This window comes from Heptranchias perlo, chromosome 2, assembly GCF_035084215.1.
Source record: "Heptranchias perlo isolate sHepPer1 chromosome 2, sHepPer1.hap1, whole genome shotgun sequence".
Taxonomy (NCBI): domain Eukaryota; kingdom Metazoa; phylum Chordata; class Chondrichthyes; order Hexanchiformes; family Hexanchidae; genus Heptranchias; species Heptranchias perlo.
Window position 1 is genome coordinate 37,735,054 of NC_090326.1, and position 23,518 is coordinate 37,758,571.

The following is a 23,518-nucleotide window of genomic DNA, read 5'->3' on the forward strand; positions in this document are numbered from 1 at the left end:
ATGGAGTTCTGAAACAGCAAATTTCTCTGTACCTAGTCACTAGATCTTTTCCTTTTTTAAACATTGAAAAATTACAGTTTTAACCTATTTTAATACTTAGCAAATGCTAAGGATATCACAGTTCTTTACTGGTGACTTTGTGGATGTTTGGCTGGCAAGATGGCTTTCAGGGCTTGTTCCAGGAACACCAACAACAGATAGAGGCATTTACATAGCACCCTAATCACCATAAATGTCCCACAGTGATTAATAAAAGAGAAAACTGATGCCATGGAATAATTGGAGAGTTAGGGGAGGTGACCAAGGGCAAGGGTGCAAAGATAGGTTTTGAGGAAGCTTTTGAACATGGGGAGAGAGGTTCAACACAGAGGGGTTTAGGGGGACACTTTGAGAGTATGGGGCCCAGAGGGAATGGGGAATGCACACCACACTAGAGACAGAAGTCTGAAGGGTAGGGCTGGAATGTAGGTCTGGAGGCAGTTATTGTGGTGAGGCCATAACTAATTATCAACAAGATTAAGGATTTTGAGTTCAATGCAATGGAGACTGGGGAGTCAGTGGAGGTCGGAAATGAGAAAGATGATGGGTGAGTGGGACTTGGTCTGGGACAGGATATGAGTGGAGAATATTTGGATGAATGTGTATAGGGAGGAGAAGGACATTTGAGAAGCCAAGACTGTAGGTGATGAATGTAAGGATGAGGGTTTTAGTGGCATTGAGGACGGGATAAGAGCAGAAGCAGGTGGTATTGTGAACGTAGACATAAAAGAAAAAACTTGTATAGTGCATTTCACATCCTTGGACGTCCTAAACTAGTTCACAGCCAATTAATTATTTTTGAAGTGCTTACGTGTGCATAAATGTGGCAAACAATTTGCGCACAGCAAAGTCCCACAGCCAGCAAACAAAAGTTATTATGTTTTAGTGATGCTGGCTGAGGGATAAATACTGGCCAGGACTCCCTGCTCTTATTTGAATAGTGCCATTGGAACTATTATGTCCACTTCAACAGGTAGACGGGACCTCGGTTTAATGTCTCATTTGAAAGATGTCATCTAACAATGAAGCAGTTCCTCAGAATTGCATTGGACTGCCAGCCCAGTTTATGTTCTGAAATCTGTAGTAGGGCTTGAACTCATGACCTTCTGACTCGGAAATGAGAATGCTGCCTTTGAGCCAAGCTGACAATAAGCAGTCATGGATTGGATATAGGGTTTAATTAGGATTCAACCAAGGTAGCGCACTGTTGGATTCAGCCTGAGTGAGTACTTTGAGAGGAGAGCGGAGTCAGGGGCAAGAGTACAATGTTTTGTCAGGAGCCGAACAATATAGCTTTGGTCTTGCAGAGGTTAAGTTGGAGAAGGTTCTGGCTCAGGCACCGCATCTGGGCAGGATTTTCAGGATGTGCACCATATTAGATTAGTTTAGTACCCAGAAGATATGAGGATACCAACTAAACAATCAAACAGCAAGTGACCTTTTGCAAAGAATTTAAAATTGATTCTGAGAACGCCATTGTTTGAAGTCAGGCTATGTCGTTGGATCTCGCTGCATTTCAGTGAATGCCCAGATCGTATGTGATCTGGGATTTTAGCCTTCAGTATCTTCTAAACATTTTCAATGAAGGAAAAGTCAAAGATTTATGTCCTAGTGCGTGGGGAAAAAAAAAATAACAGCTCTCCTGTCACTATGATCAGTGTGCTGAGGATTGTACAGCACTAACAAAAGTCCAATGTGATTACCTTACAAAATCATAGATTACATACAGAATAATGGATGTCTCGGAGAGAGCAGGGGAATCATCTCATTGAGGACTTCAGATGACATAAATAATGACAAAAGAATGAGGTATTCAGGTGGTGCCCTTTGTGTGCGGTGGTATACTGCTTATTTGAATTGACTCATTAAGTGAAGTGTTTGTGCTTCCCAGCATGCCTTCTGATAATTATATTGTCAAATTGCATAACACAGCAACCAGCACACACTATAGTATCTGAAATATTCACTCATCCAACTATCCTAAATGAGTTGAATGAATGGTGTCCCACAGTGGCTGATGATATCCAAACTGAAGGAAGGCCACATGTATTGTAGTTGCTTCAATTTTGGTAAGCAATAATCCACAATTTTAGGAACATATGTCCATACCAATTATACAATATTGATGGTTGGATTATTTGTCACTTTCCTATCATTATGTAATGATAGTCTACATTTCTAGAACAAGTTTAACTGCCATAACTCATTAATCCACAACCTGACTACTGTTGGCTCTAAGTTAATGGGCTCGCTGTTTCCTATTCCAGCATAACTAGCAATGCACAGCCATTTCATTCATCATCATGCCACTGGCACAATGTTAACAAACGTTTCTAAGCTACTTAGAAGGTGGCAGGACAAGTTGAGAAGGCTGTTAAAGCATACTGGATGCTTGGCTTTATAAATAAAGGCCTAGAGTGCAATAGCAAGGAAGTTATGGTAAACCTTGATAGATCACTAGTTAGGTTTCAGCTGGAGTATTGTGTTTAATTCTGGACACCACATTTTAGGAAGGATGTCAAGGCCTTGAAGAGGGTGCAGGAGTGATTTACCAGAATGTTACCAGGGATGAGGGATTTCAGTTATGTGGAGAGACTAGAGAAGCTGGGATTGTTCTCCTCAGTCCAGAGAAGGTTAAGGAGAGATTTAATAGAGGTGTTCAAAATTAATGGGGGTTCTTGATAGAGAAGATGGGGATAAACTGTTTGTACTGGCAGTAGGGTCTGTTACCAGAGGACAAATCATCCAGTGGAAAAATGAGAATTTTTTTTAAGCAGTGATTATGATCTGGAATGTGCTGCCTAAAAGGATGTTGGAAGCAGATTCAAAAGGGAATTGAATATCTACTTGAAAAGGAGAAATTTTCAGGGCTGTGGGGAAAGAGCAGGGGAGTGGGACTAATTGGATAGCTCTTTCAAAGAGCCAGCACAGACATGATGTGCTGAATGGCCTCCTTCTTTGCTGTATGATTCTACTTCTAGATCTATATCAGAGGGCTGATTTTACAACATCCCGTTCCTAACGCTGGGACTTGTCTGCCAGGAGCTAAAAGCAGGAATTCGGATATGCAGTCCCAAAGGTTTCCCATCCATTAATTTTAATGGCAAGGAAACCTTGAGGGGCATGGACCAGAATTAATGATATACACTCCCAGTGGGTGAGTCTCTGCTCTGGATGAGTGATTTGTTAAATCAGCCAGTAAAAATTCAGTGAAATATCTTTTGGATATAATGGTGTAATGGTTTAATAAAGCATTATTATTATTAATTAAATTTTTATAGTTTAACACCAGATCGTTTTTGTGTTCGGTTGTCACTTTTGCGATCTTTTATATTTTATTAAAGCGAGAGATTTTTACATTTTCACTGTGCATTTCTCTCAATAGCTACGGAGTTGGTATTTGCATATTGTATTCATGTGTAGACAAAATTGAAGCCCTTGGAATAAAAGAGGCAGTGGCAGCATGGATATGAAATTGGCTAAGCGACAGGAAACAGAGTAGTGGTGAACGGTTGTTTTTCGGACTGGAGGACGGTACACAGTGGTGTTTCCCAAGGGTCGATGCTGGGGCCACTGCTTTTTTTGATATATATTAATGACTTGGACTTGGGTGTTCAGGGTTTCAAAATTTGCAGATGAAACAAAACTAGGAAGTGTAGTAAACAGTGGGGAGAATAGTAATAGACTTCAAGAGGACATAGACAGGCTGGAGAAATGGGTGGCCACATGGCAGATGAAATTTAACGCAGAAAAGTGTGAAGTGATACATTTTGGCAGGAAGATCGAGGAGAGGCAATATAAACTAAATGGTACAATTCTAAAGGGGGTGCAGGAACAGAGACATCTTGGGGTATATGTGCACAAATCTTTGAAGGTGGCAGGACAGGTTGAGAAAGCGGTTAAAAAAGCATACGAGATCATGGACTTTATAAATGGAGGCTTAGAGTACAAAAGCAAACAAGTTATGTTGAACCTTTATAAAACACTGGCTCAGCCACAACTGGAGTATACTGGGCACCACATTTAGGAAGGATGTGAAGGCCTTAGAGAAGGTGCAGAAAAAATTTACTAGAATGGTTCCAGGGTTGAGGGACTTCAGTTACGTGGATAGACTGGAGAAGCTGGGGTTGTTCTCCTTAGAGCAGAGAAGGTTAAGAGGAGATTTGATAGAAGTGTTCAAAATCATGAAGGGTTTAGATAAAGTAAATAAAGAGAAACTGTTCCCATTGGTGGATGGGTCAAGAACCAGAGGACACAGATTTAAGGTGATTGGCAAAAGAACCAAAGGCAGCATGAGGAAAATCGTTTTTACGCAGTGAGTAATTATGATCTGGAATGCACTGCCTGCAAGGGTGGGGGAAGCAGATTCAATTGTTGTTTTCAAAAAAGAATTGGATAAATACTTGCAGGGAAAAAATTTGCAGGGTTATGGGAAAAAGCGGGGGAATGGGACTAACAGGATTGCTCTTACAAAGAGCCGACATGGGCTCGATGGGCTGGATGGCCTCCTCCTGTGCTGTAACCATTCTATGATTTTATGATTCTTCCATCCAAATCCAGCGCAAAAGATACAAGTCTATATCAGTGTAAACATTTGGCCAGATATGGACCAATATTTGCTCCATTTGTCTTGGATTGGGAAAATTGGGCCCAGTGTCTGCAATATATAAATGTTTCCAATTACATAGCCCCTTCTCAATATGTTTAATGTTCATTGTATAACTATAGTTGAAAAGGCCTTCAGGGCACCTTTTTAAATAAACAAGCAAACACTTACGAAGAATTGTGATTAATATCCTTTCTATTCACTTCAGATAATTTTGTCAATAGATTTTTTGATTGAAGTAGTCATTGTTGATGACATCATTGGGAACAGCTTGGAAGGAACCCAGAGCTTGTTGCTGTATAAGAGTTGAATTAATGAAGCCAGTTGAATCATCCCTGAATTTATGACTATATCACTAAAAATAGTGGAGCTCCTAACAGTAGGCCTCAGTAATTCCTACAAGCTCCTAGTGTTGTAATCCGTGCTCTCTCTCAACAAAAATAAAATCAATATAGAGCTTGATACTTATATTTTAGTGTAATCATTTATTTAAAGTAAAAGTCTTAATGTTGAGGATTCCTCTTTAAAACTTATTTGCTTGAATTCATTGGAAAGATTTATGATGTTTATTCTGAAACGCGTTCACATGGCACAGAGGCATGCAGTTTGGTGATGGTGGTTCAGTAACACAGTATGAAGTTACTACGTATGATGGGTGTCAGCCATGGCTCAGTCAGTAACACTGCCGCCTCTGAGTCAGAAGGTTGTGGATTCAAGTCCCTGTCCAGAGACTTGAGCATAAAATCTAGGCTGAGGCTCCAGTGCCATACTGAGGGAGTTCTCCACTGTTGGCGGATGAGATGTTAAATGGTGGACTTAAAAGATCCCATGGCACAATTCAAAGAAGAGCAAGAGAGTTCTCCCCGGTGTCCTGGCCAATATTTATCTGTCAACCAACATCACTAAAACAGATTATCTGGTTGCTTGTGGGATCTTGCTGTGTGCAAATTGGCTGCTGCGTTTCCTACATTACAATAGTGACTACACTTTAAAAGTACTTCATTAATTACAGTTGTTATGTAGGCCAATACTATGTCCACAACCAATCATATCTTTAAGATGTCACGTATCAAACACCCAGAGAAAGCCCCCTTCACTGAGTCCTCATACTGCAGAATGATGTCGCACTGAGAAGGAAGTACAAAGCTGTTTTGCCGTCCCGAATCAAGGATGGGGTGAATGTAGTAGAAGTTTGATTTGAAAACTTTCAGATGCTGTGCTTTATTAAATTTACTATTTGCTGTGCCATCAGGATCATTTTTGTTTCATACAGACTGCACAAATCTAACCATTTATTTGAATAAACCTCACTTCTATCCAGATTGTACACTCAATTGCTGTCTGAGGTCCGGATGGGATGCATCCTAGGTTGCTGAGGGAAGTAAGGGTGGAAATTGCAGAGGAACTGGCCTTAATATTCCAATCATTCTTCGATACGGAGGTGGTGCCAGAGGACTGGAGAATTTCAAATATTACACCCTTGTTCAAAAAAAAGGTGTAAGGATAAACCCAACAACTACAGGTCAGTCAGTTTAACCTCTGGGGTAGGGAAACTTTTAGAAACAATAATCCGGGACAAAATTAACAGTCACTTGGACGAGTGTGGATTAATTAAGGAAAGCCAGCACGGATTTATTAAAGGCAAATTATGTTTAACCAACTTGATTGAGTGTTTTGATGAGATAACAGAGATGGTCAATGAGGGCAATGCAGTGTATATGGACTTTCAAAAGGCGTTTGATAAAGTGCCGCATAATAGGCTTGTCATCAAAGTTGAAGCCCATGGAATAAAAGGGGCAGTGGCAGCATAGATACGAAATTGGCTAAGAAATATGAAACAGAGTAGTGGTGAATGGTTGTTTTACGAACTGGAGGAAGGTAGACAGTGGTGTTCCCCAGGGGTCGGTACTAGGACCATTGTTTTTTTTGATATATATTAATGACATGGACTTAGGTGTACAGGGCATAATTTCAAAATTTGTAGATGACACAAAACTTGGAAGTGTAATGAACAGTGAGGAGGATAGTGATAGATTTCAAGTGGACATAGATAGGCTGGTAGAATGGGCGGACATGTGGCAGATGAAATTCAACGCAGAAAAGTGTGAAGTGATATATTTTGGTAGGAAGAACGAGGAGAGGCAATATAAACTAAAGGGTCCAATTCTAAAAGGGGTGCAGGAACAGGTAGATCTGGAGGCATATGTGCACAATAGTTGAAGGTGGCAGGACAGGTTGAGAAAGCAGTTAAGAAATCATACTGGATCCTGGGCCTTTATAAATAGAGGCATAGAGTACAAAAGCAAGGAGGTTATGATAAACCTTTATAACACTGGTTCGGCCACAACTGGAGTATTACGTCCAATTCTGGGCACCGCACTTTAGGAAGGATGTGAAGGCCTTAGAGAGGGTGCAGAAGAGGTTTACTAGAATGATTCCAGGGATGAATGGCTTCAGTTATGTGGATAGACTGGAGAAGCTGGGGTTTTTCTCCTTAGAGCAGAGAAGGTTGAGAGGAGATTTGATCGAGGTATTCAAAATCATGAAAGGCCTGGATAGAGTAGATAGAGAGAAACTGTTCCCATTGGTGGAGGGGTCAAGAACCAGAGGACATAGATTTAAGGTAATTTGCAAAAGGACCAAAGGCGACATGAGAAAAAACTTTTTTACACAGCGAGTGGTTATGATCTGGAATGCGCTGCCTGGAAGGGTGGTGGAGGCAGATTCAATCGTGGCCTTCAAAAAGGAATTGGATAAATACTTGAAGTAAAAAATTTGCAGGGCTATGGGGATAGGGCAGGGGAGCACATTGTAACTATAAATCCCAAACTTCAGCTCGTCTAATTAAATTTAACAATATAATCCTCTTGCATTAAATTGAGTGGGTTTCTGGGGCAATGGGTTATGTTAAAGATGGGCACTTATATCTGAATGGGGCTGTGGGGTAATTCTGAAGGATGGTCCATTCCTTCAAAGTCATCTCCATTCATCTATTATGACAATATTGGTGACACAGGTTTGATTTTCAGGGCTTGAAAGGCTAGATTGTTCATATATGGTCCCCTAATTTCAAGAACCACTTTTTAAAAACTAGAAGCCCCTGAAGTTCCCAACCCTATATGACTGACTGCACGAGTTCAGGGACGGACCAGCTCTGGAGAAGATTTTTTTTTTGGTCAAAATGTTTGAGTCTGTCCCCACTAGCTAAGATTTTAGGATTACTGAGGCATGGTTCACTGAATGCCTTCTCTTCAACTGACACCTGAGGATAGTTATCTAAGCTGATTCTTTGCTTTGCTCACTCAGCCCCAATTTCTCAGGCTTGGCTCAGTTGGTAGCACTCTTGCCTACAAGTTAGAAGATTGTGGGTTCAAGCCTACTCCAGGATGTGAGTGCATAATCTACGTTGAGGCTTCAGTGGAGTACTGAGGAAATGCTGCATTGTTGGAGATGCTGTATTTTGCATAAGACATTAATCCGAGGCCCTATCTACATGTTCAGGTGAATGTAAAAGATCCTGCGGCACTATTCAAAGAAGTGCAGAGAGTTCCCTAATGTCCTGGCCAACATTCTTCCTTCAACCAACACCATCAAAAATAGATTAATTATTCATTCATTCATTTGTTGTTTGTGGGGCCTTGCTGTGTGCAAATTGGCTGCTGCACTTGCCTGCATAGCATCAGTAACTACACATCAGGAGCGATCCATTGGTTGAGGGCTACTTTGGGACATCTTGAGGACATAAAGGACAGTAGATGGATGCAAGTTTGTTCTTTTCTGTCTTTACCCTTCAGTATTACTCCATTCATGAACAGAAAGTGCTACTACTCCATGAATGCCCAGCTGATCTGCGAGCATAGGAACTGCATCGTGCTCATGAAAGCTTGATACCCAGCAGTTCCCATGTTTGCTTCATCCTATGGCAACTAATGATGCTAGTGTTTCTGAAAGGCCACATATACTACATGGATGGCTACTGAGGGATCAAGGATATGTACAGCAGCCCATGGCTAAGTATACCACAGTGAAACCCAAGGATAACACCCGAGGAGAGGTACGTACCAGGATATTAGCTGACATTCAAATAGCGATTCAAATGGCAGGATACATTGGGGGAGTGCCACACAGTACAGCCTGGCCAAGATCTGCAAAATTATTGTAACCTGCTGTGTCTGCACAACTTTGCCCTACAAAGGGCATAGCAAGTAGTAGAAGGATGTCAGCAGCAAGCAGAGGAAGAATACATGTCCATCCACAAGACGCAGGACTTGCCTGAGCACAAATCAACTCAGTCATTAAGTATCATCGTACAGGGTCTAATTGACTAAATTATTAATGAAGTGTTTTATACCTCCAGTGCACAACAATCATCTCTATATGTGCCCAATACCATTGCCAAATAAAGCATCGCCTCCATTGCACCCAATCTACAGCACAGATAATTGCTGCTCATTGTTTGTTCTCACATACATCTCTAGCATGCTGAGGGAAAGCCCAAAGGCAACAGAATACAGCAGCTGGCACAGAAGATGGAGATAGCTCTCAGGGCATCAAGACCAATGCCTGCCACATCACTTCTCTCTAACAAACATCATCTGCCTCACACCAGAAGAACTGTCAGGACACATTCCAATATTTCAATCCAACTTTGAAAAGAAAGAAAGAAAGACTTGCATTTATATAGCGCCTTTCATGACCTCAGGACGTCCCAAAGTGCTTTACAACCAATGAAGTACTTTTGAAATGTAGTCACTGTTGTAATGTAGGGAAACGTGGCAGCCAATTTGCGCACAGCAAGCTCCCACAAACAGCAATGTGACACTGACCAAATAATCTGTTTGATTAATCCTTAGTGTGTAGTGCAGGTATGTTTCACCCCGGTTAAAGCTTAGGATGTGTATCATTTTACTATCTAACCACATGCTCCTAAGTATTCCCCTAGTGGAAGAAAAAGTGAGGTGGATGGCTGCAGGGTGATGGTGTTTGTTCCTAGCGATAGAGGTGCTTAGTACCTCCTTGTGCTGGGTCAGTAAATAACCTTGCAACCACAGGGATAATTACTAGGGCCTCTGTCCTTGTTGACACATCTGCAGTCATTTGAACAGATGTGGTGTCACCCTGCGATAGATCTCCATTCCTCTGCTGCTGAGGACTCCCTCAACATAACTAGAGATCTGTGAGAACAGACTGCTGCTTTCCTGATGCTGTATATTGGAGCCTAAGGCCTTTAAAGCTCAGGCCAAAGCATTTGTAATGAAAGGAATTTGGCCACGGAGACTTTGCTACAGAGGACCCTGGAGTGGCCACGTTCTCCATGGTGGAGCACTGCGCTGTTGATTCCTCACAACTGTACAGGCTGCATAGTTTGCAAAGTTGGCAGTAAGTCAGCTCTCGAAACATTGCTTTACGTGGCAAGACATTACAGTCTGTTGCACTGCAATGCTTCAATGTTTGCCTGTGTGTGAAGGAGTGAATAAAGAATAAAAAGCAAAGTATACTAGCCATGAGCTTGCAGGTGCTTATCCTTCTGCAGAGGTTAAACAACCAGTGCAAAATGCTCAATCAGACTGATTAATGTCTAGATTAAGCACAGAATGGCCTGGTACTGCCCTTATGGTCATGTGAGTAAATACAATTCCCAGTGTGGAAGTGAGCCATATGAATCATAAAGATCCCAGGTTTGATCCCTGGCCTGAACTGAGATAGCTGATCCCATCTGAGGCAGGGGTTTGGTATTACAGTTGGCTTTAGGGTCCCTGGGGAGGAGAAAGTATTGGTCAAGGTTTCTGCTCTTGATTTGCAGTTACCCGTTCTGGAAAGTATGTGTGGACATCAAAGGAGGATGGAATCAAGCTGGGCCACTCCCCGCCAACCTGTTGAATAGCCTGCTGCCGATTGTTTAGATTCACATATGAAGAATGATCATTTGGACAAAGTGGCTAGAAGTTGGCTGGCCACCATGGAATCATATGCAGCAGGAGATGCACCTTCAGGAGAGCAGTGGGATTAAACTAAACATAAAATGGCCCAATAAGTTAATGAAGTTGTAGACTGATTGTGTGAGGTTTAGAAATAGAATATTTTAAGGAAAATGTTTCCCCAGGTAGGGAACACAATATTCTGGTAATGTTGGGCACCTTTCGATAAAGGAGCCAAAATCCTTTGAGGTTTCCGTCAGTTTCCCCACTAACTGCAGCGGGAGACTGGCGGGACCCTTTGGAAAACTGTGGAGGTCTGGTCCCGCTTCCTATTTGTAAGGATCCTTTGGATGTGGAGTATCAATGGAGGCCAAAACACTGAGTGAGTTGGGAAGTGATGGTGGAGTCTCCCGTCGAGTTGACGGATGAATCTCTGTTGTTGTGGGTGCACCGATGGGAGAAAAAACCTATCCTGGACACAGATGTGCGGCCACATAAATCGCACTGGAAGCTGGATGAGGCGGACAGATGTGTTGCCTCGCGGGCCTGAAACTTTTCAGCCAAATCTCACAACCTCGCAACCTCAAATTCATTCAAACCGGCCTGGCAGATGTGACACATGGTGGTCTGTCGGTGGCTGTGTCTTCCCAGGTGTTGCAGGGTTAATATTGCAAGATCTTAGCATGTCTTTTAGTGTCCCTTTATAACGGATCATCTGCTGACCTCGATTCGGACTGCAGCTCGCCGCAAAAGATAACATTTGGAATTCTACAATCAGGCATGGGGACAAGGCATCCAGACCAGCACAATGGGACCTTTTTCACCATGACCTCAATTCATAATATTGCAGTGCTTGAGGATATCAGTGTTAGGCACTCTGTCCTGCGACTTGATGCAGAAAATAATCAATAAGGCTAATGGAATGCTGGCCTTTATATCTACAGGACTAGAGTACAAGGGGGCAGAAGTTATGCTGCAGCTATACAAAACCCTGGTTAGACCGCACCTGGAGTACTGTGAGCAGTTCTGGGCACCGCACCTTCGGAAGGACATATTGGCCTTGGAGGGAGTGCAGCGTAAGTTTACTAGAATGATACTAGGACTTCAAGGGTTAAGTTACGAGGAGAGATTACACAAATTGGTGTTGTATTCTCTGGAGTTTCGAAGGTTATGGGGTGATCTGATCAAAGTTTTAAGATATTAAGGGGAACAGATAGGGTGGATAGAGAGAAACTATTTCCGCTGGTTGGGGATTCTAGGAGTAGGGGGCACAGTCTAAAAATTAGAGCCAGACCTTTCAGGAGTGAGATTAGAAAACATTTCTACACACGAAGGGTGGTAGAAGTTTGGAACTCTCTTCCTCAAATGGCAATTGATACTAGCTCAGTTGCTAAATTTAAATGTGAGATAGATAGCTTTTTGGCAACCGAAGGTATTAAGGGATATGAGCCAAAGGCGGGTATATGGAGTTAGATCACAGATCAGCCATGATCTTATCAAATGGCGGAGCAGGCACGAGGGGCTGAATGGCCTACTTCTGTTCCTATATGCTGTGGACAGCGGAAGTAGAAATGGTCAATTTGCTTGATGTGATAGTGGTAGCAGATCAACTACACAGATCCATACAGTAGGCTGGTGAAGACAATAGTGATTTTTATTGGCAGACAGACCCCTCGTTCTAGCCAGAGCCTCCGCTTGAGTTTGCCAAAGCCTGACTTTGCAAGTCCAGAGAACATTACTGAGGTGGCAGAATTTGTACGTGACCTTAATTTTTTTTTATTCATGAGATGTCGGCGTCGTTGGCAAGGCCAGTATTTATTGCCCATCCCTAATTGCCCTTGAGAAGGTGAGCCCACCTTCTTGACAACTGAGTGGCTTGCTGAGGGCAGTTAAGAATCAACCACATTGTTGTGGGTGTGGAGTCACATAAAGGCCAGACCGGGTAAGGACAGCAGGTTTCCTTCCCTAAAGGGCATTAGTGAACCAGATGGGTGTTTACGAAAATCCAGTAGTTTCATGGTTATCATTAGTTTTTTATTTTATTTTAATTAAAATTACTGAATTTAAATTCCCTTGCTGCCATGGTAGGATTTGAATTCATGTCTCCGGATTACTAGTCCCATAACATAACCACTATGCTACCATACCCAGTATGGGTAATTTGGTAATGTAAATTGGTACTTTACTGATCCTAACCACAGGGAGGGGGTGACTGGATGACCAGTTATGGGCTGGACCATGATTTCATTTTTTCCCCAAGTAAGGCCAAAATGCTATGCCGCTTCAGCAAACCAGTTGAATAGCAGCTGGATGCCCTCGAGAGTGTAGGCAAGTAATGCAGTCATGGGAGAGGAGCATGTCACGAATGGTTATTTGCATTATCTTCATTTTAGCTTGCAGCCAACAAAGGTTGCATCAGGCAGAACCGAGTTCCACCTAATTTAGTACTCTATTACATCCCATCGGCACCCATTCTCAGAGTGGAACAGAGATGAAAATCAGACACTCGATTTATAATTCAAATATATATAATTCAGCAACTACAGTCCATCAGACAGGGCTTGTAGCAGGGATGTTCAGTTCAGAAATAGCAACTAATTGACTACAAATTGTGCATATAATTTGGATTGGAACTGAAAGTGCAAACCTCTGGATCAGTAGGAGAGTAAAGGGTCCGTAGGCTTCCTTCTCCTCTTGCCTTCGGTCATCTCCCGTAACTTCTCTCCATCTCACTGATCCCTGTAAAATGCTCTGGGATGTTTGTTACTAGATTGTGGTGTCTAATACCTCAATAAACCAAACAATTCTCAAATCCAGCCACTTTCTAATTAAGTAACTTCAGATTGTTGGTGCTGACAGCAGAATTGCTGATGTGGGTTTACCACCAACACTCGAAAAATAATAATGGCAATCAAGTTACTTCAAAGTAATTGCAGCCTTGAAATCATTTATTGCTGCTTTTTTAATAATGTATATTTGAGTTATATATTGGGGCCTTGCTTTGATATATGTCCTTTTTGTACAGGCAGCAGCTATGAGCGTACATGAAAAGCTGTATGCTGCATATTGACATTTGGAGCATGATTTTAAAAGGGAAAAACGGGTGGGTTGGGGGCGGGGGGCATTCAAAATCGCAACCATTTCGAACCTGCCCACTTCTGGTTTTCACCAGGGCTGGACGAGAGCGGGTGACCAACCCGCTCCCAGGGGGCGGGTTGGTGATTAAAACCTTTCAAGGAGGCTGCGGGCCTCCATTTTTCCAGAGTTTCCAATTTCAACCCCTGGGGGCTGGGATTCCCGAGCCTTCTCTTTTACGCCACGTGAAAGGAGGCGAGAAGGCCCGGAGCTAACAGGTAAATGCCTTTCTGGCAAACCCTACCACCCCCCCTCCCCCCGACCCACCCCAACGATCGCGGACCCCCCGCCCCCCCTTACCTGAACACGTCCTCTCCCTGGCTGCTCTCCTGTCCGACTGAGACCAGCCTGTCAATCAGGCCGGTCAGTCGGACTGCAAACCGACAAAAAAAAATTAAAGACATCCTTACGTCAAAATCGTAAGGACAGCCGGGAAATCCGTGCTTCCGGGTTTCCTGTCTGCAATTTGATCCCCCTGCCCCCTTCCTGGCTCGGGGTCCAAATCATGCCCTTGGTGTTTGCACGTTTGGTTTTTATAAATGAATTGCTGATAACTGGGAAATTCTCTACCACTGCTGTATTTGTCGGTAGGCCAAGCTGTTTCCTGGAACTTTTAACCTGATGCACTAGACTTGCATTACAGTCCATAGCACCGCAAAACACTGAATAAAATTTATCATTTTATTTGTTGTTTGTGGGACCTTGCTGAGTGCAATTAATTTTGGCTGCCACGTTCCCCTAAGTTACAACAGTAAGTGCACTGCAGAAGTATTTAATTGGCTGTGAAGCTTTTGGGATATCCTGATGTTGTGATAGGCGCTATATGAATGCAATTCCTTTCTTTTCCTTTTATCAACCACATTATGTATAAGGTGTCTCCATCACTCCACATGTAGATTGTAAATGTAGCCCAACATTCATTTTAAACCTGATTTTAAAAAAAACTGCGTTTATCTGATACATTCTAATTCTACAGTAAATCTAATTAGGTGGCTTATGGAAAAACACACACTGTCCACATGATTCACTCTTGCCTGTGGCACTTGATACATTACAGAGCAGATATTATTTGGCTTTATTTTTCAAAGTATATCACCATGCAGTCCATTAAATTCTTCTAACATTAAACCTGTCTGGATGAATTTGCTAAATTGTGGGCAAAGCTTAATGGGAATTGAGATGACTTGTTTGATTTTTAAAATGCATCATATCCCCTTACAGGTTGCAGTGTAAAACCGTTGTTAATTAACATGTCAATATGGCGGAGCTCAACCAACATAATCTACAACATTAATAAACTATGTTATGGAAACAAAATGAACAGATGTTACAAGATATGAAAAACAGTTTGAAAATGAATATTTTGATACCAGCCTATGCAGAATAGGTAACAACTCTCATTTGTTTGTGACAAATATTATGTGCGAGACCTATATGAAAGAATTGTTGTAATTGGTTCATGTGCTGCAGCATAGAATGATGGGACAAAGCTGTATTTCCCACAGCCCCGTATAGCCAGACTGTCTGCAGGAAGTGACAGGCAGAGGTGAGATTCTTCCTCACTAAGGAGTGGGGGAAAAATGAAGTTGAGTTGGTTTAGACCCACCTGTTAGGTTCCGGGTCAGCTAGTTTCTGCGCTACATTGGCAGAGACCGAGGAGTAGGTTTGCCTGCTTGTCTTATTGGTTGAAGAATGGTGTGGCACAGGGAAAAGGATACCTTAATAGTACCAGGAAACCAAAGAATGGAAAGAATGTTTGAAAATGCTTGTTTGCAGTAAAACAATGTTTGCTTTTATTGTTCAACTACTGAGTTTTATAACACATTGATCAGCTTTCACACCCTGGTAACTAGTCGACCTCAGCTTATAACAGCATGTAAAGTGTTGTCGTTGTGTTAAAGGCCAAGGTGGACTAAAAAAAAATTGTCAATAAGTAGCCCATAGAAATCCTAATCTAAGCACGTCATCCATTGCTAATTTAGTTATGTGTTTACCGGAATTGAACTGTTATTTTATTGATGGTAATTTGTTTAACATGCGAGTTTTAAAACAAGGCCAGGGAACATAGAAACATGGTTAGGTCTTTCATAGTCTTAAAATGGATAGTGAATGTTCTTATTTGTTCCAATTGGTTAGTGTTAGCGGATTTTCCTGTTACTGTCGCAACTATGGGTTGTTAGTCCTTCAACAATAAGCTCCGCTTGATTCTAGCTTTAGTTGTTATAAAATAGCAAGTTGAATAGACTGACTTACAACAGAGTTGCACTACAGCTGTCTTCAACGTTACATTCAACAGTATTATAATACGACCGTCTACAGATGACATTTCATGCCAAGTAATTAATACAACCTGATCTGTCGGTGAATTCAGGATGATCAGACCTGACCTTCGCGGACTGCCTGTGGCAACGGACCTCTGATCGTCCCCTCTTGAGAGCTCTAACTTTTGGGGGGAGCATGCTTTATCTTTATGCTATTCGGCTGCATTGTTCTGTACGTAAGCACCATTGCTCTTATCTCATGGCCATAAGTCCTCCCACCGTGCTGACGCCATGTTAGCAACTCCAGATAAGCTGCTTTACATAACGTAGCCAATGACCTCAACCTCCATCTCTGTTTACAAGCTGTTATGTTCCTCTGAGGAATGCGTAGGTCCTTCTTATCTGGGTACAAACCTGTTCATGGCCTTGCACGGCCCTACCAATGTCTCGTTTCTTAGTAACCACATCTCTTGTTTTGGTATAAACCACCTTCTGATGTTACAGCATCTAGAAACGGGCAATCTCTTGACCTTTGAGTGTTTATAGTTCTGAAGTTTCAGCATTCTCTGTCTTTGACAAACTGTCTTTGTTCACACACACACCGAGATACGACTTCGCCCCCCACTCTTATTACACCGAGCTACATCAAAACTACAGCACAGGAACAGGCCATTTGGCCCAATTGGTCTGTGCTGGCATTTATGCTCCACCCCGAGCCTCTTCCCTCCCTCCTTCATCTAACTCTATCAGGATACCCTTCGATTCCTTTCTTCCCCAGGTGCTTATCTAGCTTCCCCTTAAATGCATCTCTGCGATTTGCCTCAGTTATTCCTTGTGGTAGCAAGTTCCACATTCTTACCACTCTTTGGGTAAAGACGTTTCTCCTGAATTCCCTATTGGATTTATAAAATTCCCTATTTTATATTTATGATCTCTAGTTTTGGACTCCTTCACAAGTGGAAACATTTTCTCCATTTCTACCCTATCATCATCTTAAAGACCTCTATCAGGTCACCCCTCAGCCTTCTCTTTTCTAGAGAAAAGTGCCCCAGCCTGTTCAGCCTTTCCTGATAAGGCTGACATCACCCTCTTGCTAAATGTTTGGCAGCCTTATGTGAGCTATACAAGATGGGATATTGACCATGCTTGGCTTGAAACTATATTTTTAGAGTTAGGAAGAATGGTTAAGTTTGTACTGCTCTGTTTTCCTGAAGGATTAGGAGCGACACGTTTCTGTGTGTTGTAACACATTGTTATATTTTTTTATTCACATGCCTGCCTCATAGTGAAACCCAAAATGAGTTTGAGGTTTGTGTGCTGATAGACAATAAAGTATGTAAGTAATAATTATTACCGAATATGTCACTTTCATGCGTATTCCATAAAACAGACCTTATTACCACCTATTAGTTTGATTTTTAAAAATATGTTATATTCATTCTTGGATTGTGGGTGTCACTGGCAAGGCCAGCATTTGTTGCCCATCCCTATAATCCCTTTGTGTAGACATTTATATCAACAGCAGATCCTAGCCTCCTGACCTCTACCGCTAAGAAAAACAATATCATGGTAATGCTGCAACCTCCGTATTACATTCCAAAGTCACAGACTATCCTCACTTGAACATATATCTCAGTTCCTTCATCGTCATTGGGTTCAAATCCTGGAACTCCCTACCTAACACCATCATGGGGCACCATCATTACAAGGACTGCAGTGGTTTAAAAAGAAAGCCACCCCTATCTTCTCAGGGCAATGAAGGATGGGCAATAACTGCGTCCTTGCCAGTCTTGCCCACAACCATGAGCAAATTACAAAAAGGATAGAGTTAATCATCTGGTGAAGCAGGGCTGAGAGAGCATATATTAAACCATGGTGAAGTTCGAGTTTGACACTTAGTACGCACACCCTGTGCTGGAGGCCGTCATTATCCACTAGAGCCAATGTCATTGGAGGTCTGATTATTACAGTTCTCTTTGGTGGAGAGTGAATGAAGGAGAAAACTTGAAGAGTTGAGTCAATTTGTGCCACTTGTGCCTATAACCATGTTTGTGTGCATTTTCACCTAAGAACAAACAACAAAAATAAATCTAGCTGCCCACTAGATGGAGAATCACTGCATTATATACAGTCTTTTCAAATCATACGACTATAGCCAGAAAGAAAAAAATAGAGGGCTTTGGCAATGGATTTTATCTGGAACTGCTGCAGTAAACCCACTTTGTCCACAAGGAGAAAATCACACACTTCAGATGAATTAGTTTACTTTGGATTTGCCTGAATGAAGTGTTAAATGCTCTGACTAATTTCTGCTAATGCATGTAGATTTTGCACATGTAGAATTTTTATACATTATCTTCGATAGTCTTGGCAACACTGTAGGGCTGATTTTAACTCTGCCGCCCAATGGCAGCAGGGTGGGCGAGCGGTTAAATTAGTGGTAGAGTACTCAATACTGTGTTCTCGCTGGCCACCATTTTAGTTGTTTTGGTTGGCTGAGGGAGACCAAAACAACTAAAATGGCGGCCAGAGGCAGACCAAAACAACTAAAATGAGGCCCCTGTCTAACCAGAGGCAGGAAGGGTCCTCATGAATACATGCAAATCAGGGTCCTGTGAAGTAATTAGGACCCCGATGGCAGTTTAACACAAAATCACAGAAATCCTACCCAGTGCCCAATCCGCCAGTAAAACCTAGCGGGATTGGTCTTTAAGAGCTGCTGAAACATTATTTAAAGGGGCACACACCTGTAGTTAATTGGATCACAAGATCTGTGTGTCATGGTGTTTTGTATTGCCAGGAGATTCCAGCTTCCAGAAGGCTTTGATCTCGCATCTGTTGTCTTAATTACCTTCAGTAAACTTCTGTCTGCTCACCATGGCTGCTATTATTGTCAGTTTCTTTGGATGGAGGAAGAGTTGGAGAAAGAGGAGCAGCAGCCTCAGCAACCAGAACCGGGACAAGCAGCAGGGCCTATTAGAAGACAGCAGGTGAGGGGGTGCTCGTAGGAGGCCATACCAGCACACAGGGTGTTCAGGCCAACAGTTACTTGGACCAATCTGAAAGAACAGTGCCTCAGGAGGCTGTACTTCTCCAGGCAGACTGTCGCAGACCTCTGCAGCCTCATACAACAGGACCTGCTGCCTGCTTAACCAGATGGCCATGCTTTGCCAATAGCTGTCAAAGGCATCACAGCCCTTAGCTTCTTTCCCACTGGCTACTTCCAGTCTGGGGACATCACTTGCATCTCCCAGTCTGTAGTGCACAGCTGCATTAAGCAGGCCACCAATGCCCTGTTCGCCAGGGCTAACCTGTACATCACCTTTCCCATTGACCTCAAGTCAACATGAGAGAGCGCGAGTATTTGCAGGAGTGGCTGGCTTCCCTCACGTCCAGAGCATCATTGACTGCACACGTTGCCATCAGGGCACCAGAACACCAGCCAGCAACATTTGTGAATTCGTTAATGTTCAGCTAGTCTCTGATCACAGAAACATGATCATGCTAGTTTAAGGTACCCAGGCAAATATCGTGATGCATTTATCCTGCAACACTCAATCATTCCCCCAATATTAGATCCTTCCACCAACTTGACAGGATGGCTAGTGGAGGACAAGGGATTGCCTCTACACACGTGGCTCATGACACCTCTTCGCAACCTCCCCACACCTGAGTAACATGTATAATCAAAGTAATGGGACTTCCAGGATGATTATTGAGCACACCATAAGAGGTTCAGGTGTCTCGACAGGCCTGAAGGATCCCTACAATAATCCCCGCGAAGAGTCTCCTATATCATAGTCGTGTGCTGCATCCTGCACAACCTTGGCTTACAGAGAGGCCCACATTTGGAGGAGGCAGAGCATCAGCAACAGTCCTCATCAGACAAGGAAGATCAGGGAGAAGACAAGGAAGCAGCAGAAGAAGGATGGGCACCTTAACGCTTTATAACAAAAGATGTAAGAGTTAATTGCTCATTGATTCTGGTGATCTGCTCATTCCCCTGCCCCAATATCTTAGAGAACTCCTCTATTTAACAGGCCTGGTTACATTCTTCACCACTCCCTTAATCCTGCATTAAAGAACATTGAAACCATTCAGTCAACTTCTATAGTGATGACATACTGACAATGCAGACTCAGTAGCTGCTATAAAACCACACTGCAGGCTATACGTGCCAAATGTGATGAAGGTGATTAATTTAATTCCCAACACAATAATTGCCTTCCATTCATTTATCACCCACACATCAAACCATGGTGCCTTTCTTATAACAAGGTTTCCTAACTCTACTACTCATGGAATCATATAGCATAGAAAGAGGCCATTCAACCCATCGTGCCTGTGCCGTCTCTTTGAATGAGCTATCCAATTAGTCTCACTCCCCTGCTCTTTTCCCATAGCCCTGCAAATTTCTCCTTTTCAAGTATATATCCAATTCCCTTTGGAAAGTTACTATTGAATCTGCTTCCACCACCTTTTCAGGCAGTACATTCCAGTTCATCACTTCCACTGATCTGCAGGAGAGAAGACTGCAGAAGATGAGTGATTCCTTGAAAGCCCCTGTCTCTTTGGTCCACCAATTTGTCCAAGGTTGGTGGCTTTCTCTCCAAGGTGGAGACCAGGGCCTGCATGGTATCGTTTGAGCTTCCACCAAAGCTGCAAAGTCTGGTGTCACTGACTCTCTTTGTGAGGGCCTGGCTGCAGTATCCCTGGAGGTGATCACATTCTCCAAGGTAGACTGCAGAGTGCTGATGCCCTGTGAGATGACACTACACAGGCTGAAAGTGGACTCCTCCATACTTATAGCATGGTGCTGAAAATCTGATATCAATACCTGGCATAACTGTTTGTGAGAGGTAAACAGTTTTGTTTTCTTGGCTTTACGCAGGCCACTAATCCCTAGAGCTTTGTGCTCCTCTTGGGTGGGGGCTACGATGTTGAGTACTCCTCCTCCGCTCTTGGTCCTCTCCCTGTGCTGTCTTGTCCTGCAGAAAGAGAGGATGAGAGCTACTGAGTGGTTGTTGAAAAGGTAAGTGGAGAAGTATAGGGCTTGTGCATATAGTGGATGTGAGAGTTGGAGAAGAAGCAAGATGGAGAGGTGATGAAAGTAAAGCTGAGTGTGTGAAATATGGTGAGGAAGGAGTGCTGGGAGGAATTGCTGGTTGTCCAATTACTGGGATGTAAGAAGAGAATGGTGTTAGTGTGTGGAGTAAAGAGAGGAAGGGAAGAGGTGAGTATGTTTGGAATGAGAAAGAGAGGTGTTACAGTGTGCCCTTGTGATTGTATGCTGAAGGATGTGATGGAAGGGAGATAATTGTGGAGGGTGGTGGGGGAGGGAGTGAGTTGAGTGTTGGCAGTTTTTTGTTGAAATGAAGAGATGAAGAGCTGTACTCACCCTTGCTGCTCTTGTGAGGTCATTAATCCTCTCCTAGACTGAAACCATTTCCTTGGGGTGATGCTGCTGGCACTGAGGCTGTCAGCTACCACTGTCCAGGCCTGCTGGATAGTGACCCTGGATATGCTTCTGCAGGTGCTAGGAAACAGTATCTGACTTCCTCCACCAGGACCTTGAGGGAAGCATCAGAAATCTTAGAGGCAGTCCAGTGACACATTCTCCTATTTAATCTTTTTCGATTCCCTGCTCCAAACTCAATTCTCACCGGCCCGATCTTAATCGGATCCGTTCTGCAATTCTGGGCCCTAATGACTGATGCCCCTACCCAGAATGCAGTGTGTACTGAAATAGGCTCAATCCATTTTAGTGGAAACCGGCATGTAGCCGCAGAAGGAGCCCTTTGTACGTCAGCAATATGCACTTCACCAGTGCAGCAGGGATGTATTAATTTATTGATTATATTGACTGCGTCACAAAATACGCAACAATCAGTATTGACATTACACTGGAAATTTGTTATAATTATGGTGGATAAGGCATGTTTAGTCTTTCTACTTAATAATTATCACAGACTTCACACTACACACTCTGTTGCCAGAGAATAAGGCATCAGTTGAAACCTTGTCCATCAAAAAAAAACATTGAGTGCACTGAAAATAGTTATGACATTGGAAAATGTTGCGTTTCAAGAAAGAAAATTTTAAAATTGTCGAGGAGCATTTAGGTTTACTCTTGGAAAAAAGGAGGTAATGGTTTTCTTCAAGAGACTGCCAATGCATTCAATGGGCAAATTAGCAGGCATTTAGGAAAAGTCAGACTGTTGCTCCTGGTGCTGTGATGTCTGAAAGATAAAGCTGACAGTCTTTTTCTGAACTCTCTTGTGATGCCACAGTGACTGACTTTGTAAGAGGTCGGTGTGGGAGAGAAAACCCCCAAAATCTTTGAAAGCGTCATTCTGTCGAAATTTGATTGGCAATTTACCGGGATGTTTTCCACTTTTAGAAATCAGGATGTTAATCTTGCCACTTTAATGTTATTTTAATAGTAACTAATACAAATTCTAACTACTGAGTGAGTTTGGTCAAGACTATAGGATTCCTTCAGCCTTACCAGCAGAAATCTGGCCAATCAGGACTCACCTGCAATAACATTCATTTTGCACTTAACTATTAAAGTAATGGCTGAGAATATTAATCCTGCCCTGAATATCAGGAAATAAAATAAGCATAGCATTGAAATTGCACAGCCTGATTAACTGACAACACTATTTGTCTGATTTTGAAAGACAGTTTTATTATCTGAGATGCTAGTATTTACTCTCGCGTATAATCAAGTCTGAGTTTTAAAATCAGAAACAAAGTTTAAACTACAATCCAAGTTTTAAAATTGTATGCATCATCTACTTGTGTAGATTGCATTGAAAACTGTGTGGCAATAATGCAAACTGCAGGCAGATGTCATGTGATCAGATGTCACATGATCAGACTTCCAGGAATACGTCAAACCAGAGTTGGCAACCCAACAGCTCCCTGCTGGCCCCGACCCCCGGTTTCTGCCTTGATTTAATATCGGGGCTTGTCACTTTTCATGTCTTTATTAGTTTTCCAAGTTACTATTTTAGATAAATGTGATGACAGCTCATCTGATTGCTCAACGAGTTTACCTAGTGAGTAGCTGATCCCAGTTTTGTGTTTGCTCATCTCAACTGGGGTGTTATCATAGAATCATAGAAAATTTACGGTACAGAGGAGGCCATTCGGCCCATCGTGTCTGCGCCGGCTGAGAAATGAGCCACCCAGCCTAATCCCACTTTCCCGCATTTGGTCCATAGCCCTGCAGGTCACGGCTCTTCAGGTGCACATCCAGGTATTTTTTTTAAATGAATTGAGGGTTTCTGCCTCTACCACCCTCTCAGGCAGAGAGTTCCAGACCCCCACCACCATCTGGGTGAAAAAAAATTTCCTCATTTCCGCTCTAATCCTTCTATCAATCACTTTAAATCTATGCCCCCTGGTTATTGACCCCTCCGCTAAGGGAAATAGGTCCTTCCTATCCACTCTATCTAAGCCCCTCATAATTTTGTACACCTCAATCAAATCATCCCTCAGCCTCCTCTGTTCCAAGGAAAACAACCCCAGCCTATCCAATCTGTCATCATAGC

At 42.7% G+C, this 23,518-nt stretch overlaps 1 protein-coding gene and 1 long non-coding RNA gene across 4 annotated transcripts in view; one reads left to right on the forward strand and one right to left on the reverse strand.

Moving 5' to 3' along the window:
• LOC137337467 (uncharacterized) overlaps positions 1–16,168 on the reverse strand; it is a 45,506-nt gene extending 29,338 nt beyond the window's left edge. Inside the window, exons 1-2 of one of the 2 annotated variants that reach the window (XR_010966604.1) lie at positions 15,952–16,168; positions 15,305–15,416 (exon numbers count right to left, since the gene is read on the reverse strand). This is a non-coding gene — a long non-coding RNA (uncharacterized lncRNA). The remainder of the gene's footprint in view (positions 1–15,304; positions 15,417–15,951) is intronic. The other variant, XR_010966605.1, reaches the window with a different exon arrangement.
• LOC137337421 (phosphatase and actin regulator 1-like) overlaps positions 1–23,518 on the forward strand; it is a 413,191-nt gene that overhangs the window by 98,503 nt on the left and 291,170 nt on the right. The gene's annotated exons all lie outside the window — the stretch shown is intronic.